Source organism: Lissotriton vulgaris, chromosome 5 (assembly GCF_964263255.1).
Source record: "Lissotriton vulgaris chromosome 5, aLisVul1.2, whole genome shotgun sequence".
NCBI lineage: Eukaryota > Metazoa > Chordata > Amphibia > Caudata > Salamandridae > Lissotriton > Lissotriton vulgaris.
Window position 1 is genome coordinate 582,772,336 of NC_141693.1, and position 18,029 is coordinate 582,790,364.

The window sequence follows — 18,029 nt, forward strand, 5'->3', positions numbered from 1 at the left end:
GTATCTGGTGTAGGATGGATGCATACCCGGGGTGTCTTTGGAGACCTGTTGTCCGGATGATGGAGGCCTATTGGTTCCTGCCTTAGAACTCTATTATATTTCGGCTCAGTTACAATGGGTAACACATTGGCTGGCAAGTTCAAGATAGGAAGAAGTTGAAAAGACTGGCAGATTTACTACACAGGAGGCACTGCTTGTGAAACTCTTAGCTCAAAAGATGGAATTTCTGAGACCGGGGCTGTTGTTTTCAGTGGACCTGGAATGTTGGAGGAGATCTCTGGAAAAGACTAGTGGGAGCCCATCATATGCCTCAGCATTACCGTTAGTGGTGTTCCCTCATGTTGACCAGATAAAATGCTATAGTGCGCCACAGCTAATGGTGTGGACGGACATAGGATTAACTACAGTAGGTGACTGTTTTCAACTGGAAACGCTGATCCAATTGGAAGAACTGCTGGAACATCATCATCATCATCATCAAATAACTTTATTTGGATATTTGTTCAAATACCATCAAAGTGTACAAAAAGTAAAAACATTTATTGATTACAATTTAAAAGTATAAAAACAATTACATTCCCAAATCACAATTAAAAAAAGGGGGCTATAAGAATAGTCGTCCAAACATATGTCAGAATACATAAAAACAGCTGATGTACAGGCTTCCTAGTGGAAGCAATACTGCTCGCCGACACATTAAAAAGAGAGGAAGCGTAACCACAATGGGCAATGCATAGGGTACATATGCAACATAAGACAGAAAATATAGTAGTACAAGCTATGATAAAAACTTCTGTCGAATTATCCAGAAGGCAAATAAAAAGCAGCTAACAGCAAAAACCATTGGCCCTGATGTGTCCGCTTTTAGAATTGTAAACGCAATCTGGTGCTGCCTTGCTCCTAAGTTAAGGCAAATTGGTTTTATCCACCTCCTAAGTAGCTGTCGATTTTAGGACAAAAAAACAAAATGTGTTCTTCATTTTCTTTATCTTTAGTACATGCAGGACAAGAGTCTAATGATAAACCACCTGGGATTTTTAAAAGCAGATTGCCATATCTGAATCTTACATATAAACTTTTAGCAAGAGGGGGCGAAATTTGGTTCAGGAAGGGTTCAGCCTGTGAGCATGATTTTATAGCTAAAAATGTAGATGATAACTGATCAGTAGTTAGATTATTAGTGCAGCGATCTCCCACTACCTCCCAGTACCTAACTTTTAATCTCAGCCGATCACCTCTTGTAGCCCCGTCTGGGTGTTCACACAGATCCCGCATAATAATTGACTTACACCAGTCTGCGATATGTTTAAACCATGGGATTTTTTTTGCACCTATGATCATCATAACCTCCCTTAGATAGTTTTGGTAATCAATAAGGTAGGGGGGTTATCCATAAACGCAACCAGTAGATTAGGGGTTTTAGGGCAGCCATGTCACCAATTCTCTTCAACCCAAGATCGCAAAAAAGGGGGAGTAAAGGAGTTGTAATAGGTACCGAAATGAGAGACCTAGAAAAGATTTTTTCACAGATCGTTAACTTATTAAAAGTAGTATAGCCCCATATCTTGGCTCCATACAGGGCTCCACTTTGGGCTTTTACACAATAGATTTCCAATGCTGGGGACAAGGATTGGGTGTGAGATTGCTTGCAGAATCTTAGTATAGATTTAGATCTTTGACATAGGGTAAGGTAGCTCTTGCTTAGCTGGTATTCCCAGCTGAGTGACTCATTCAAACCTATGCCAAGGTAATCAACGTTTTTACCCATTCTAAAGGTTGGTGTGTGATCCTCATCTCCCATAGACCTCCCTGTACTTTCCCAAACACCATATATTTTGTCTTGGAGGTGTTAAGTTCAAATTTCCTGTCCCTACAAACTTCTAGGAATCTATCCAATAAAATTTGAAGGCCGATAGGTATTTTAGATATTAATAGGGAGTCATCTGGAAAAAGCAGGATAGGGACTTTCTCTCCATCCAAGGAGGGTGCATCATTCCTACAGGCCACCAATTGGCTCACCACATCGTTAATGAACAAAGAAAACAACGTTGGGGCCAGGACGCACCCCTATTGCACCCCTCATTGGATTGGTATCTTCTCTGTTAATTCGCCAATTCCCCCCATCTGACGAGGGCATAATTGTCCTTGTGGAGTGTGGCTATCACTGTTACCAAATCCGCTGGGGCACCTTGGTGGAGAATGGTCTTCCATAACAAGTTATGCGGTACTAGATTAATCGCAGCTCGCAGATCCACAAATGCTACTCATAGCTTCTGTTTCCTGCGTAGCACATATCTCCATGTTAATAGAGTGAATCTGAAAGCTTGGTCACACAAGCTTATTTTAAACGAACCCCCACCTGGAATGTGGACAGTATCATGTTATCTACCATCCATCCTTGAAGTTTATCTAAAACTTGTCTAACAAAAATCTTTTGTAAAATGTCTATCAGACTGATGGGTCTATAATTGTAGGGAATAGCTGCATCGCCCTTTTTGTAGATGGTAATTATCTCGGCTCCCCTCCAGGTTTCAGGAATATCCCCACCAGCCACTATGCAATTAGACAAAAGATTCATGTATGGGCCCATATCATAGATTCGGATATGTACAAATCACCCAGTATCAAGTCGGAGCCAGGGGCTTCACCTGCCTTTAATCTGTTGATCTCTGACAGGGTATCTTCTAGGCTGAAAGTCAGTACTGTGTTATTTGTTTTCACCGCAGGAGCAATAGTTACTAAATTTTGATTGGCCCTTTGGGTATTTACACTACCCTGGTCCTCCGTCCTGGAATATAGATTTGAAAAATTGTCCACCCAAGCCTCGGCTTGGATATGATAATTAAGAGTGGAAGCATTTTCCAGGCTGCCCTTTGAGACAATATGAATTTTAAATGTAAACTGTTTTCTCCCATCCCTTTTTTAACATACCCTTCCTGACACTTTGCGACTATTTGTATTTTATACTGTACTCTTTTATGGCCAAATTGGCCAAAATAAAGAATTTTTGAATTGAATTGAATTGATATGCCAAAGAAGGCGGCTATCTCTACATTGAGCAGCTAGGAACAGATCTTGCTTTACTTATCGCTACTTTATAACTGTTGCGTGCCAGGGTTACTTCGGCTCTAGAGCGCTCTCTGACAACAAGTTGCAGAGCCTTCTTGGCTCTCTTGCATTCTGTATTGAACCATTTATTTTCTCCAATGCTAGCAGGCCTTCTGCTACAACTAATTTTAGTAAAAACAGTTTGTAATGCTTCCAAAAACTCATGGTGCACCAAGGATTTATGCATTATTTCAGGGGGTTGTTTACTTTCCACACTACCACACAGGTTAGTTAACACCTTGCCCGCTGCCGGAATTCTGCTCCTGTGTGGCACATTCCGATTGCGGGCATGGTCATTATGGCCACCAGACATCATCAGCACACGAGCACTGTGTGCCATGATAGCCAGGGCTGTCATCAGCATGGAAAGGGTTAAAAACAATACAAAAAGTTTATATATTCTAGTATATAAGTTCTGATCAGATTGGACTTTGGGCCAAGTGACTCTTCCGGGGTTATTAGTTACATGCAGCTCTTGGATTTTAGAAATGTGACTAGAGAAATTCCTATCCAAATCCATGCCCCTCATTTTTAGTAATAAATAATTGTGATCGCTGTCGGTCCTTTGTTCAATAATCATATCTTCACTATCGACCACACTCTTACGTCAACAAAAATGTAATCAATTATACTTGTGTAGGCACCCATTTTAAAAGTGGCCATTCTTCCTATATCAGATACAGTTCTCCCATTACAGGCCCTCAGGCTCCTGCCTGGTTAGGTTATTTTTTTATAAGAATTAGCTGCCCGCCACTAGCTCTACCCGTTATTTTGGGCGGGTTGGCTTCCACACTATAGGGGGTAAAGCCGTTTATATGAACCCTGTCTACGGCATAGGTCTCTAGAAAGACACATATATTGTTTTTCACTATGTAGGAGAACCATTCTGGGTCTTGAAGTTTGGAATGGATCCCTGCCAGGTTCCAGGATATTAATGTCAGTCTGTTATTTACCTCATTTTTGTCTATGGGTACGCACCCATGGGTATCTGCATTACATGGTGGATCATTGTCACCGATTGAATCAATCAGGTATGGTTTTTGATGATATTGCAACAATCGCATAGTTGTAGCTCTACTAGTGGTATTAATATTTGACACATCAGTATTTGCAGTTGATTGCAGATTTCTTATAACTGGTTCAGTAATGTGACTATTACCCTGGAGCCCAAGGATTGATGTGGTCTATGATAAATGTGTTGGAATCAGTGTCCCACTTAAGCCTTTGCCCCATGTGACAACTACAAGTGATACATCTCTCTGGGGGTTCCCTTACAGTGATCCTGCATGGAGACTTGGAGTCAGGAGACTCCTGAGCTTTCAGATGATCATTAGATGCTGTTACAGTCGAGTTTTCCCTTATGACGCCTATATCCATGGCTGATCCTCCGTTCAATTAGGTGAGTCAGTCATTATCATCTAAGGGATTGAAAATGTCATAGTAGTTTTTCACTAGAATAGCGCATCTATGCTGTCTCCGCACCCCCCTAGGTTCTACCCTAATGAAAACTGTGTGAAGCTGTGCGGTTTGTAAAGATAATCAAGGGGTAGGATGCTAATCCCTGTTTGTTCTACGGACCAGTTACATGCCTTTTCTAGTATTGCTTGAACAAGATCTGGTGACCCAAATGATAGTACTACACAGTCACCCTCTAGAGATTTTTTTGATCTCCCTATCCAACTGTCCCAACTCAACATTTTGTACTCTGAAAAGAGAGGGTTTGATAGATGGGTCCTTGTGCTTATCTCCTGTAATGATTTATTTTTCAGATTGGTCCAATGTTCCATTGCTCCATATGGCAATATAGGGACATTAGCCAACACTATAGTGTAAGGTGTTGCTTCTGGGGGTAGATGTAGTATATTACCACCTCTCTGTTCTCTCACTGTCTCGTTATGTTGTCCCTGACTGCTTTGAGGCTGTACTTCCTCCCTACCTGCACGATTAAGTTTATTAGGGGATGGTGCTTTTTGAATGTTCAACAGCCGTTCTTGAATAGTGCTTTGGGTATGTGCTGTAACATTTGGCCTCCATGTTGCTACCCTAATGTGGTTGTTGGGTTGTGAATCCGATGGGGCAGTATGGGGTACTGGCACTGAACTGGGATCGGGAGTGCTGGGCTGATCACTTAGACGGCTATTGGGCCTATTAGGCTGGGTGATCTTGGTGCTACAATAACATGTGTTACCCTGGTGTGGATGAGGAGGCTGAGTGCTCTTGAGGCTTTGCTGTCTCTGCAGGCCCTGCTGGTTTGAATACACAGTACTTGCGAGGTTTTCAAGTTTGTCTATACTCGCTTCCAAACTGGATAACTTTTGTATCAGTGGGTTCATTAAAACTGATACAATTTTACCCGTTTCCGTAGATGTGTAGATGTGAGGTTCTAGATGCATACTTTGAGCATATGATGTGGAGCTGTCCTGAATTGAGCCTGTTTTGGGGGAGGTAGTGCATAGATTTGCTCATTTATTAGGCTGCCCATTTACCTGCTTCCTGGGCATCAGTGTGTTGGGCCTGTTCCTGCAATCTAAGGCGAATAAGGCAGGGTCCAAATTCCTGGATTTGGTCTTGGTTTTCACCAAGAGGCGCATAGCACTGGTACGGAAGTCAGAGGGGTCCCACTGTTAGAGGCCTGGGTGCACGATGTAACAAGTTGTGGCCAGGGCAAAGGAAAGAGTTCCAATCAAGGAAGATGCTAGAGGAGTATGCAGATGCCCCATAGCAGACCTGTGGTCTAAGATACTGCGAAACTGGGAGGGACCACCTTAAGATATCAATGGTACAGCAGAGGGGGAGGATGGCAGTGAGGATGGGTAGAGCAGCTCTCCCACTGCGTGTTGGACACAGAAAATAGAAATTAGGCGACTCTCTGAAATGTACCTGAAGTGATCCAAATTTTAGGCAGGAAGGTGGAAACATATGTTTTCAACCGTATCCTAGACCACATGATCAGGGACGTGGACAACGTACGATGCAAGATGGGAGTTGACTGAGCATACCCCCATATCTATCTATATGTTATGTAGATGTATAGGAATATGTGTACCCCCCTGCCATAGCCAGTCCTCCCATTCTATAGTGGTAAATTGAATTATGACAGACTGTCTTTTGCCAGCTCTTATATGAGACAGCAAAGAACTCCCAGTGATACTTTAGTTGATTATATTGGCTTTAGAATGATTGTTCTAGCTTTGATTTCTTAAATGGCCCCCGCAAAGGTTCTGTACATAAACTAGTAGGATGCACAATAACCGGAGAAAGAGTCTTGTACGATATCCTGCTATGTCCAAGATGGCTCATATTATAGACGAGAGTAAGCGATAGATGCAAGACAACTATTGGGATTATATCACTGGTTGAGCATACTTACATTGATAGGAAAGAGCGGATCCCCCAAGGCCGGAGGTCTGTTTGGCTCGACTGGCTTAAACACTTGATGTTCTGACATGTCTGACAAATATGTTGTAATTGTAGGTGGATGGATATTGAGAGGTTAGTTCACCATTTAACATACTGTTTAAGGTTGATAGAGAAAATGTCTGTGATATGCATTGATAATCCGGTAAAGTATATTGCAAAATGTCAATAAAAATATGTTTAAAAGAAAAAACAGTACACGTCCTACTTTTTACTTACACAGCACTGTTGCCCATGGGCTCTCAAAGGATTACCTCAAGGGTGAAGTATGTGTTATAAAATGGGAGTTTAAGGCTTGGCAAGTAGTTTTACATTTAATTGGGCCGGCGCATTCCAAAGCAGTCAGGGAAGGCCTTCAAATAACAAAGTCAATAGTTCTGTTTCAAATGACTCAGCAGCTGGCCAACCCTGAGTATTTCCAGCAAAACAGAAGTCTTAAAAGCAAAGGAAAGACCATAGGGGGCATAACTTACATCTCGACTGACATCTTGTGGGTTCAAGAGGAAATGGACATTGGCCTCTCATGGATTCAGTGTGTTAAGATTATAGTGGATCCTTACATCACACTATTAATTGTAAACCAGTACATCGACCGCACCCATAAGCATGCATTTGACAAGATTCAGATCCATATTGGACTACTTAAAGCCGTGAATTCCACGTACCCACAAGCTTTTATATTATTGTCTTTCAAAGGGCGAAGTCAATTGGCTAATCTAGAGTTGCAATCAGGTCAGGGTCCAGGGAGAGGTGTGGTGCCGCGGCCAGGGTGACTGACTCTGAAATCTGGGGATCATGGTTCGATCCCCGGAGCTGGTGGCAGATTAGCCCAGCAACATGTGACTCTGGGCAATAGCTTGCTTAATCTTCCTGATGGCCCCCAGCGCCTAGAGACCCTAACGGGTGATGGTTCGCGCTTTACAAATGTGGAATATTATTATTATTATTATTATTATATTAGAATATGATATCCCCTGGCTGATCCTGATCTATTCAAAAGGCTTATCAATGTTGCTATAAAAGTAAAATCAACCGCAATCCGGATCGCCCCTGAGGGTTCTGGTACAACAAGCAGATACTTGTTATTCCCCCGAACTCTAGACCCGGGACATGGCCCGGGTTTCGGGATATCTTCCCTCATCAGTAGAGAACCACTTATGAACTATATGTACCAGAACCCTCAGGGGCGATCCGGAGGAGGGGCTAGCGGTGTGTGATCCATTGCAGTTGATTCTACAAATGGGCTCTCTTGAGCTTCTGGATGACGCACCTGTGTGCCGGTTAGGCATCGAGGCCTGTGACGGTTACTTGGCGGCCTTCTTTTCCACCCCAACTACATTCTATACTGATGAGGGAAGATATCCCGAAACCCGGGCCATGACTCGCGTCTAGAAATCTTGAGAACAACAAGTACTTACTTGCACCTACTTAGGTGAACCACTTACGAACTATATGTACCAGAACCCTCAGGGGCGATCCAGAGAAGGGGCTAGCGGTGTGCGATCCATTGCAGTTGATTCTACAAATGGGCTCTCTTGAGCCATCATTCTGACGATCTTCTGGATGACGTACCTGTTTGCCGGTTAGGCATCGAGGCCTGTGACGGTTACTTGGCGGCCTTCTTCTCCACCCCAACTACATTCTCTACTGATGAGGGAAGATATCCCAAAACCCAGGCCATGTCTCGGGTCTAGAGATCTTGAGACCAACAAGTACTTACTTGTACCTACGCAGGTGAACCACTTACGAACTATATGTACCAGAACCCTCAGGGGCGATCCGGAGGAGGGGCTAGCGGTGTGCGATCAATTGCGGTTGATTCTACAGATGGGCTCCCTTGAGCCTTCAAGCTGACGAGCTTCTGGATGATGCACCTGCCTGCCGGTGAGGCATCGAGGCCTGTGACGGTTACTTGGCGGCCTTCTTTTCCATCCCAACTACATTCTCTACTGATGAGGGAAGATATCCCAAAACCCGGGCCATGTCTCGGGTCTAGGGATCTTGAGAACAACTTGCACCTAAATAGGTGAACCACTTACGAACTTTCAGCAATTCTTCGAACTTCAGGCACTTCACATACCAGAGTGCTTAGGGGCGACCTGGAGGAGGGGCTAGCGGTGTGCGGTCCATTGCTGATTTTTCTACATAAGGGCTCCCATGAGCCTCCCAAACTGATGAGCTTCTGGACGACGCACCTGCGTGCTGGGTAACAAGGCCCGTGACGGTTACGAGGCGGCCTTCTCTTCCACCCCTATTGACTTTCTCTACTGATGAAGGAAGATATCCCGAAACCCGGGCCATGTCCTGGGTCTGGAGTTCGGAGGAATAACAAGTATCTACTTGCACGTATATAGGTGAACCAATTACGGACTTTCAGCAATTCTTCGAACTTCAGGCACTTCACATACCAGAATGCTTAGCGGCGACCCGGAGGAGGGGCTAGCGGTGTGCGGTCCATTGCTGTTTTTTCTACATAAGAGCTCCCATGAGCCTCCCAAGCTGACAAGCTTCTGGACGACACACCTGCGTGCTGGGCAACAAGGCCCGTGACAGTTACGAGGCGGCCTTCTCTTCCACCCCTATTGGCTTTCTCTACTGATGAGGGAAGATATCCCGAAACCCGGGCCATGTCCCGGGTCTAGAGTTCGGGGGAATAACAAGTATCTACATGCACCTACATAGGTGAACCACTTACGAACTTTCACCAATTCTTCGAACTTCAGGCACTTCACATACCAGAGTGCTTAGGGGCGACCCGGAGGAGGGGCTAGCGGTGTGCGGTCCATTGCTGTTTTTTCTACATAAGGGCTCCCATGAGCCTACCAAGCTGACGAGCTTCTGGACGATGCACCTGCGTGCTGGGCAACAAGGCCCGTGACGGTTAGGAGGCGGAATTCTCTTCCTCCCCTATTGACTTTCCCTACGGATGAGGGAAGATATTGCGAAACCCGGGACAACCCGGGTCTAGAGTTCGGGGGAATAACAAGTATCTACTTGCACCTACATAGGTGAACAACTTACGAACTTTCAGCAATTCTTCGAACTTCAGGCACTTCACATACCAGAGTGCTTAGGGGCTACCCGGAGGAGGGGCTAGCGGTGTGCGGTCCATTGCTGTTTTTTCTACATAAGGGCTCCCATGAGTCTCTCAAGCTGAGGAGCTTCTGGACGACGCACCTGCGTGCTGGGCAACAAGGCCTGTGACGGTTACGAGGCGGCCTTCTCTTTCACCCCTATTGACTTTCTCTACTGATGAGGGAAGATATCTCGAAACCCGGGCCATGTCCCGGGTCCAGAGTTCGGAAGAATAACAAGTATCTACTTGCACCTACATAGGTTAACCACTTATGAACTTTCAGCAATTCTTCGAACTTCAGGCACTTCACATACCAGAGTGCTTAGGGGCGACCTGGAGGAGGGGCTAGCGGTGTGCGGTCCATTGCTGTTTTTTCTACATAAGGGCTCCCATGAGCCTCCCAAGCTGATGAGCTTCTGGACGATGCACCTGCGTGCTGGGCAACAAGGCCCGTGACGGTTACAAGGTGGCCTTCTCTTCCACCCCTATTGACTTTCTCTACAGATAAGGGACGATATCCCAAAGCCCGGGCCATTTACCGGGTCTAGAGTTCAGGGGAATAACCAGTATCTACTTGCACCTACATAGGTGAACCACTTCTGAACTTTCAGCAATTCTTCGAACTTCAGGCACTTCACATACCAGAGTGCTTAGGGGCGATCCGGAGGAGGGGCTAGCGGTGTGCGGTCCATTGCTGTTTTTTCTACATAAGGCTCCCATGAGCCTCCCAAGCTGTTGAGCTTCTGGACAACGCACTTGCGTGCTGAGAAACAAGGCCTGTGACGGTTACGAGGCGGCCTTCTCTTCCACACCTATTGACTTTCTCTACTGATGAGAGAAGGTATCCCGAAACTCGGGCCATGTCTCGGGTCTAGAGTTTGGGAGAATAAATAGTATCTACTTGAACCTACATATGTGAACCACTTATGAACTTTCAGCAATTCTTCGAACTTCAGGCACTTCAAATACCAGAGTGCTTAGGGGTGACCCGGAGGAGGGGCTAGCTGTGTGCGGTCCATTGCTGTTTTTTCTACATAAGGGTTCCCATGAGCCTCTCAAGCTGACGAGCTTCTGGACGACGCACATGCGTGCTGGGCAACAAGGCTCTTGACGGTTACGAGGCAGCCTTCTCTTCCACCCCTATTGACTTTCTCTACTGATGAGGGAAGATATCCTGAAACCCGGGCCATGTCCCGGGTCTAGAGTTCGGGGGAATAACAAGTATCTACTTGCACCTACATAGGTGAACCACTTATTAACTTTCAGCAATTCTTCGAACTTCAGGCACTTCACATACCAGAGTGCTTAGGGGCGACCCGGAGGAGGGGCTAGCGGTGTGCGGTCCATTGCTGTTTTTCTATATAAGGGCTCCCATGAGCCTCTCAAGCTGACGAGCTTCTGGACGACGCACCTGCGTGCTGGGCAACAAGGCCCGTGACGGTTACGAGGCAGCCTTCTCATCCACCCCTATTGACTTTCTCTACTGATGAGGGAAGATATCCCGAAACCCCGGCTATGTCCCGGGTCTAGAGTTCGGGGGAATAACAAGTATCTACTTGCACCTACATAGGTGAACCACTCCTGAACTTTCACCAATTCTTTGAACTTCAGGCACTTCACATACCAGAGTGCTTAGGGGCGACCCGGAGGGGGGGCTAGCGGTGTGCGGTCCATTGCTGTTTTTCTATATAAGGGATCCCATGAGCCTCTCAAGCTGACGAGCTTCTGGACTACGCAACTCCGTGCTGGGCAACAAGGCCTGTGACGGTTACGAGGCAGCCTTCTCTTTCACCCCTATTGACTTTCTCTACTGATGAGGGAAGATATCCCGAAACCCAGGCCATGTCCTTGGTCTAGAGTTCGGGGTAATAACAAGTATCTACTTGCACCTACATAGGTGAACCACTTACAAACTTTCAGCAATTCTTCGAACTTCAGGCACTTCACATACCAGAGTGCTTAGGGACGACCCGGAGGAGGGGCTAGCGGTGTGCGGTCCATTGCTGTTTTTTCTACATAAGGGCTCCCATGAGCCTCACAAGCTGATGAGCTTCTGGACGACGCACCTGCGTGCTGGGCAACAAGGCCTGTGACAGTTACGAGTTGGCCTTCTCTTCCACCCCTATTGACTTTCTCTACTGATTAGGGAAGATATCCTGAAACCCGGGCCATGTCCCAGGTCTAGAGTTCGGGGGAATAACAAGTATCTACTTGCACCTACATAGGTGAACCACTTACGAACTTTCAGGAATTCTTCGAACTTCAAACACTTCACATACCAGAGTGCTTAGAGGTGACCCGGAGGAGGGGCTAGCTGTGTGCGGTCCATTGCTGTTTTTTTGCTATAAAAGTAAGATCAGATAGTGATTTTTAATCTGGAATTCACTCCCCAGAAGTACAATGCCTGTCAATATCTGCTCAGACATACGATTTGAGTCACCTTATATGGAAAGATACAACAATAGGGACATGGGAGGCTCTGGGTTGTTTTTATGGCAGGGATTAGGGCTCAGGTTGGAGGATGGGACAGATTTAAGGGTTGGAGGGTCAGTTTGAGGGCTCAGGGCGAGGCAGGGTTTGGGGTAGTCTGTAATGCAGGGAGCCAGATTTTAGGGCTCAGGGTGCGGTGTGCTCTTTACCGCGCATATCCATTTACCAACCATTCCTTTACAAGAAAATTCATTGTAAAGGCATGCATGGTAAAGACATGGTCTTGGTTCAGACTGTGTTGTTTAGGCTTGCGTGATTAAGGCATGGGTTCTTGTCTCAGACACCCCCTTTAACAGGAACTGGCAAGCTCCACCTCAGGTCTGTTGCATGTCCAGGAATGGGAGAACTTTGTTGAAACTCTTAATAAACATTTAACAACTCATTCAAGGCATCAAGGTATAAAATCCAGAGTGGGGATGAATGGTTTGCACCTTAATCACACACCATGAAGAAGCAACTCAATAGAGAGCTTAGGAGAGCCAGTTTGCTGGGTGGTCAAACCACCAAGGATTTACTGCCCAAAATTACTAAAATGAAACAAAACTACAAAACGGCAGTTTGGGCAGGGAAGCAAAACTTCAATTTAGGCCTTTAGATCAAATCATTACATACAAGTAAACAAACAAGCTCCAAAGTATTCCAGCCCAAAATAAATAAAACGGTCAATGAGAGAAATCAGCACTACTACGCTGGCATTACAGAGGCAGCGTGGTGAACACACATTGACACAGTTTACAATTTAGAGGACCAGATTCTCCCCTACTGTTATCATTCACAGCGACTGGCTTATTTAGCCAGGAGAAGCAACAAATCTGCTCCAGTCAGTGGTGGATTACCTGCCAATTAGCGATTAACAGGTAGCCAAAACATTAAAAAGGCTCTATTCAGAGGTTGCCCCAGGCCCTACCAGCCTTCAGAACACCTTATTTAAAAAGGCTGTCAGCTTCTGGCCCTTTTAACTATGCAATTGTATCAAACACTATTCAGGAATCCTGGCACTGTAGCATCTAGAAGCCTATCTTTAAATCAGGTGAATGCTCAAATCCATCTAACTACAGACTACTTGTCTTAACAGATGTAGTAGCCAAGATGTATGCCTCAAATTGTTCATTGATTTAGAAAACATATCCCGAAAACACAGACTGGCTTCAGGGCAGAAATGACTACTCTAACAATTTTGTTGGCTGCTGGCTGTCACAGTTTTGGCTGAAGAAGGGATCGCCAAATCCACTAGACTGTTCTCCTATTTCATTGATCTCAAAGTGGACTATGATAAAGTTCCAAGGGCCCAACTGTTTAAACACATGGTTAGGTAGGGTGCACCTGCAAAACTGTTGGAGGTAATAATCAACCTATAGACCAAAACATGAGTACAAACTGAGTTAGGGGATAGCCGAAGAGTTACAAATAAAATCAATACGAACATCGGCTTAAAACAGGGGTGCGTTCCTGCACTGTGTTTTTTTTAATATATTTACATGGCCGACCTCCACAGCAACCTGACACTAATGCAGTGGGATTCTCCCAGGTTGGTCATGGCACAAATTAGAAGCATGCAATGTGCCGACAATATAGTCCTCCTTAGTAAAACAACAATTGGGCTGTAGCAATCGATAATTGAGTTACTGGGGTATACCAACAGTTTGCGACTGAGCCTGAATTACATTTAAATAAAGGTTATTTGCTTTAGATGTCGAGATAGCCTAAATTCACTTGACGAGCTGATGGAGAAGTATTAGAACAGATCAACACCTATCAGTACGTCAGTGTTCATCTAGATTAATTTTTAACCTACAAACTATATTCACAATTGTTGGACTTGGCTTTCTCACCCGAAATTTTTCGCTTTTGACCCCCTTGACTAGGATGTCTCCCCCATGGTAGTAAACCTGTATAGGCCATGTGTGGTAAGAGTTGCCCTGTTTTAAAATTGTAATGTCATGAAATGGTGTGCAGGAAATGTTCCCTCATTTTAGAAAGGTTCTGGCACTGCCTGGGAGGAGGGTATAAGTAAGGGGGATGTGCTACCAGAGAGTCACACAGAGCTGGGACAGGAACGCGAGGGGACCTGCTGCGAGGTGTTACCGCCACATGGGCCTGTGAGATGGGCCTTGCACCCCTCAAACCCCCCCTCTACTGTCCCCGGGCCCCTGCCAAAGGAGGGCCCCTCTCCCTAGGTCCCCGACACTCTGGGGACCGTGAATGATGCCAGCACTACGCAACAGAAGCCCCAGGAGGTGAGGAGCGTGCCCCTGAGGAACTGCAGTGGGACTGTGTGCCCCCTCTGGAGGAACTATCGCCCCCTAGGAAGTGCTGGGCCGTGAGGAGCCGCCTGGGGAGGATTGGGCCCCTGAGGGACTGTGGCATGCTAAAGCACTGTGCCCTGTGGCTGGTGTGGCCCCCGGAGTGCTGTTGGCCCTGGGAGATGTGGGGGCCGAGGGAGGAGCGGTGCGCTGTGAATAGCGCTGTGTGGCCTGAAGGGACTGTGAGGGGGATAGAGCTGGAGGAGCCTACCCTCGTTTCGGCGAGCTTGCGGAGATATAAAAAATTAATAAACAGGAGCCTACCCCTGATTGCTGCCGTCCTCACCGCCTTGCCAGAGGAGTGTTGGCGCTGCCTTGCCCGGTTGGATAACGCCGCCACGGCCCAGCGCCACCTTGGAGGGACCCCCACTGCGGTGGCTCCCGGTACCAGGAGAGGGCCGCCGAAGTGAAGAGAGGCTGCGTTAGGCCCTGAGGCCGCCATCACACGCATCACGTGATGGGGTGCCCGGCCGCGTCATTGGCCGCGCCCCCGCCCAGCTGCGCACGGATTGGCTGCCCAGCCGGGCAGCAGAAAAAGGCCCGGAATGCCCGCGGAAGCTGCTGCAATGCCCCGGGTTCCCGTGAGGCCGAGGGAACCTGGGCGAAGCCGACGGCAGTGTTGCAGGGCTCCCGTGGTGAAGAGGGAGCCCCGACTGGCCACGAGAAGCGTCGCCGCCGCGAGGAGAGGGAGCGGAGGGCGGGAGCCTACCCCTCCTCCGCCCATGACAGAGTGCCCCGAGGAGAGCCCGAGCAAGCCGACAGAAACCCCGGGTGTCATGAGTACTTAGTTCTTCTCATTATTAACACATTTGGATTGTTTCTGAAGTCCTTGAGGTATTTTGTGACATGATTAGTAGTATTCGTAATTTGCATATAGCAGTGCTTGTTTAAATCCTAGTGACTCTTGTAGCTTGTATGTAGCAATGGTTGTTGTTCTTGGTGAATCGTGGTTGCTAAATTATGAATATTCATAAAGAGAGCACGTGGAACATGTGAGCTAACTGAAGCAAGGCAACACGTTGAAATTGCTAACATATGTATTTGCTTCAAAGTTGCAGCGTCTCTTCAAGAGTTCCAGGGCTTTGTCTCCCGCGTCCCTTCAACTCATCTGATCCTTCCCCCTCCCGCTCCCGCTCCGGCTTACCTCATTCCTTCTCTTCACGAAACTGAAGCTGCAGAGAGTTCTTCATCGCTTAGCGGTCCGGTGAGTCCTCTGTTCTTCGTCCTCAGCCAAAGCCCTGACTTCCGGTTTCCTCATCGGAGCGTTTTCCTGATCGGACTCGTCCATCTCTAAACAGGCCCCCACTACTCCAGTTTCTGGTTATCTTGAAAAAGGACAGTAAGACTTTTTAGCAATACCAAAATAACAAACCTTGGCCAAAAACAATAATCGGACCATGTTTATAATGATTGAAAGGAAGCATATTTAAAGACTGTTATATATACAGATAAGAAAGAACAATAATCTCAGGACAATTCTTGTTGTTTTAAAAAGCATACATCTGGAATAATAAGTAGCAGTGAAATTCAAGTGCTAAACTGAATATCGCTATTTTGTTTAATGACATTCTTGTAAGATTCTAGGCGCATTAGGATTTTGGGTACTGTCTGTTGCCTTGCACTTTTTTGTTTCCTTTTTAATTGCAGAACCCCAGTTCAAGGCAAGAATATATATATGCAAGGTAGGAAAGTACAGTTCTTTGCATGATTGTTAAACCAAGTTATACTAACAAGTTAAAAGGTTTTGTGTAAAAACTTCCATGTATCTTTAAACTCATGACTCTTGTGTTTATGTTTTAAGGTGAATAATATTGTACAGAGAATTCATATTACCTTGCAACTACGAAGTATAGGAATGGGCTTTTCTTTACTTTGGTATGTATTCTGATTAATCTAAGAGTATATACATTAGAGGTAAATGTTAGGACTGTTGCTAAATTTATGTCAAATCTTTTTTGGTTATTGTAAATATCTACAGCATTCAAGAAACACTACAGCATAAAGAGAAAGCCCAGAATACTTCACGAGAAACAGTGACAGCAATCTCAAGAAGAGATCCTGTGTTTGTGTGTTTCTCTCTCCACTTCCCCTTCCCTTTAGGAGCTAACTTGTTGCGTCAAGAGTTAAATTCCTTGTCACGCTGGTTAGTTCTCGAAGGAATTGGGACTAGTCATCTTCAAGACGGAAATACCTGGAAACTTGTGGTTGTACGCATAACAGAAAGCGAAGCCACTATTCTCATTTCCTCTTGAAGTTGACTATTTCCATGGATCTATCAAACATGAACGTCGCTGAAATAACTCAAATTATACGCAAAATGAATGATGAGGTACAGGAGTTACGTTTAGAAAATCAATCCCTTAGACAGGAACTAGATAATACAAGAGATGGATTTACTTCTTGGAGAGATAAAGAGGAGGTTAAACGACCAGTTTAAACACCACCTACATTTGGAGTGTCAGGTTTTCAGAATCAAACTCAGACACCAGCTTTCGGTTAAAGTCAGCCGTCCAAATAACAGTAGTTTCACCACATCCAGTCCCATTAGCTAATCCAGAACGGTTTTCAGGAGACAGTGCTAATTTTAATACTTTCATGAGTCAATGTCAGTTGCACTTCTTGTGCAAACCTCAAATCTTTACTTCGGATACTACTAAGGTGGCTTTTATTATTTCCTACCTAGGAGGAGTGGCACACAATTGGGCCACGCCTTTAGTGGATAAAAATGATCCTTTACTTCATAATCTAACGAATTTCAAAGCAGCAATGTCCAGTCTTTTTTCTAAACACGTCTTTCTATAAACATCTGATAACGAGTTACTAAATTTGCAACAAGGTTCAAAAGATTTAATTACTTATGTAACCACTTTTAATCGGTTGCTTGCAGAAACGCAATGGCCTGAGGACAAAAGGGTATCCTTGTTCTATTGAGGGCTTAGAGAGGAATTGAAAGATTCTTTGGCACACATTGTAAACTTACCTGATGATTTTACTGAGTTCCAAGATTTAGTGGTCAAGTTGGACCATTGGTTGGGTGAAAGAAAGAATGAGAGACCAAAACATGAGTTTCGAGCTTTACACTTCAAAACAGAAAAGAAAAGTAATGTAGATAAAAATGCCCAGGTAGAACCTATGCAGATAGGTGGTATTAAGGGACCTTTGTCACAAGAAGAAAAGGATAGAAGAAGAAAAGCCAACCTATGTTTATATTGCGGAAAAGTGTGTCATTTTGCCAAAGATTGCTCAATTAAGCCAGTTAAGAAGATAGTTTTCACCATGGTTCAAAATTCTTCACAAGAATCAGAAAACTAAGTGTCTCGAGGGAAGGAGAGGTCGAATTCTCGAGAGATAATAGCATAAAGATCTCAGAGTATGCAACTAGTGTTATGAATCATGTACCACGACATTTCACTATAAGAGTGATTTTAATTTTGTCTAACCAACAAAAGCACAGTATTCCTGTACTAATTGACTCAGGTGCTAGTGGAAACTTTTTTGATCTGGAATTTGCAAAGAAAATAAATTTAACTAAAATTCCAAAGAAAGAACCAGAACCTGTACGGGCTGTAGACGGTTCTGCACTTTCTTCAGGTTTGATCAGGTTTCATACTCCATCTTTGCTACTAGTATTAGAT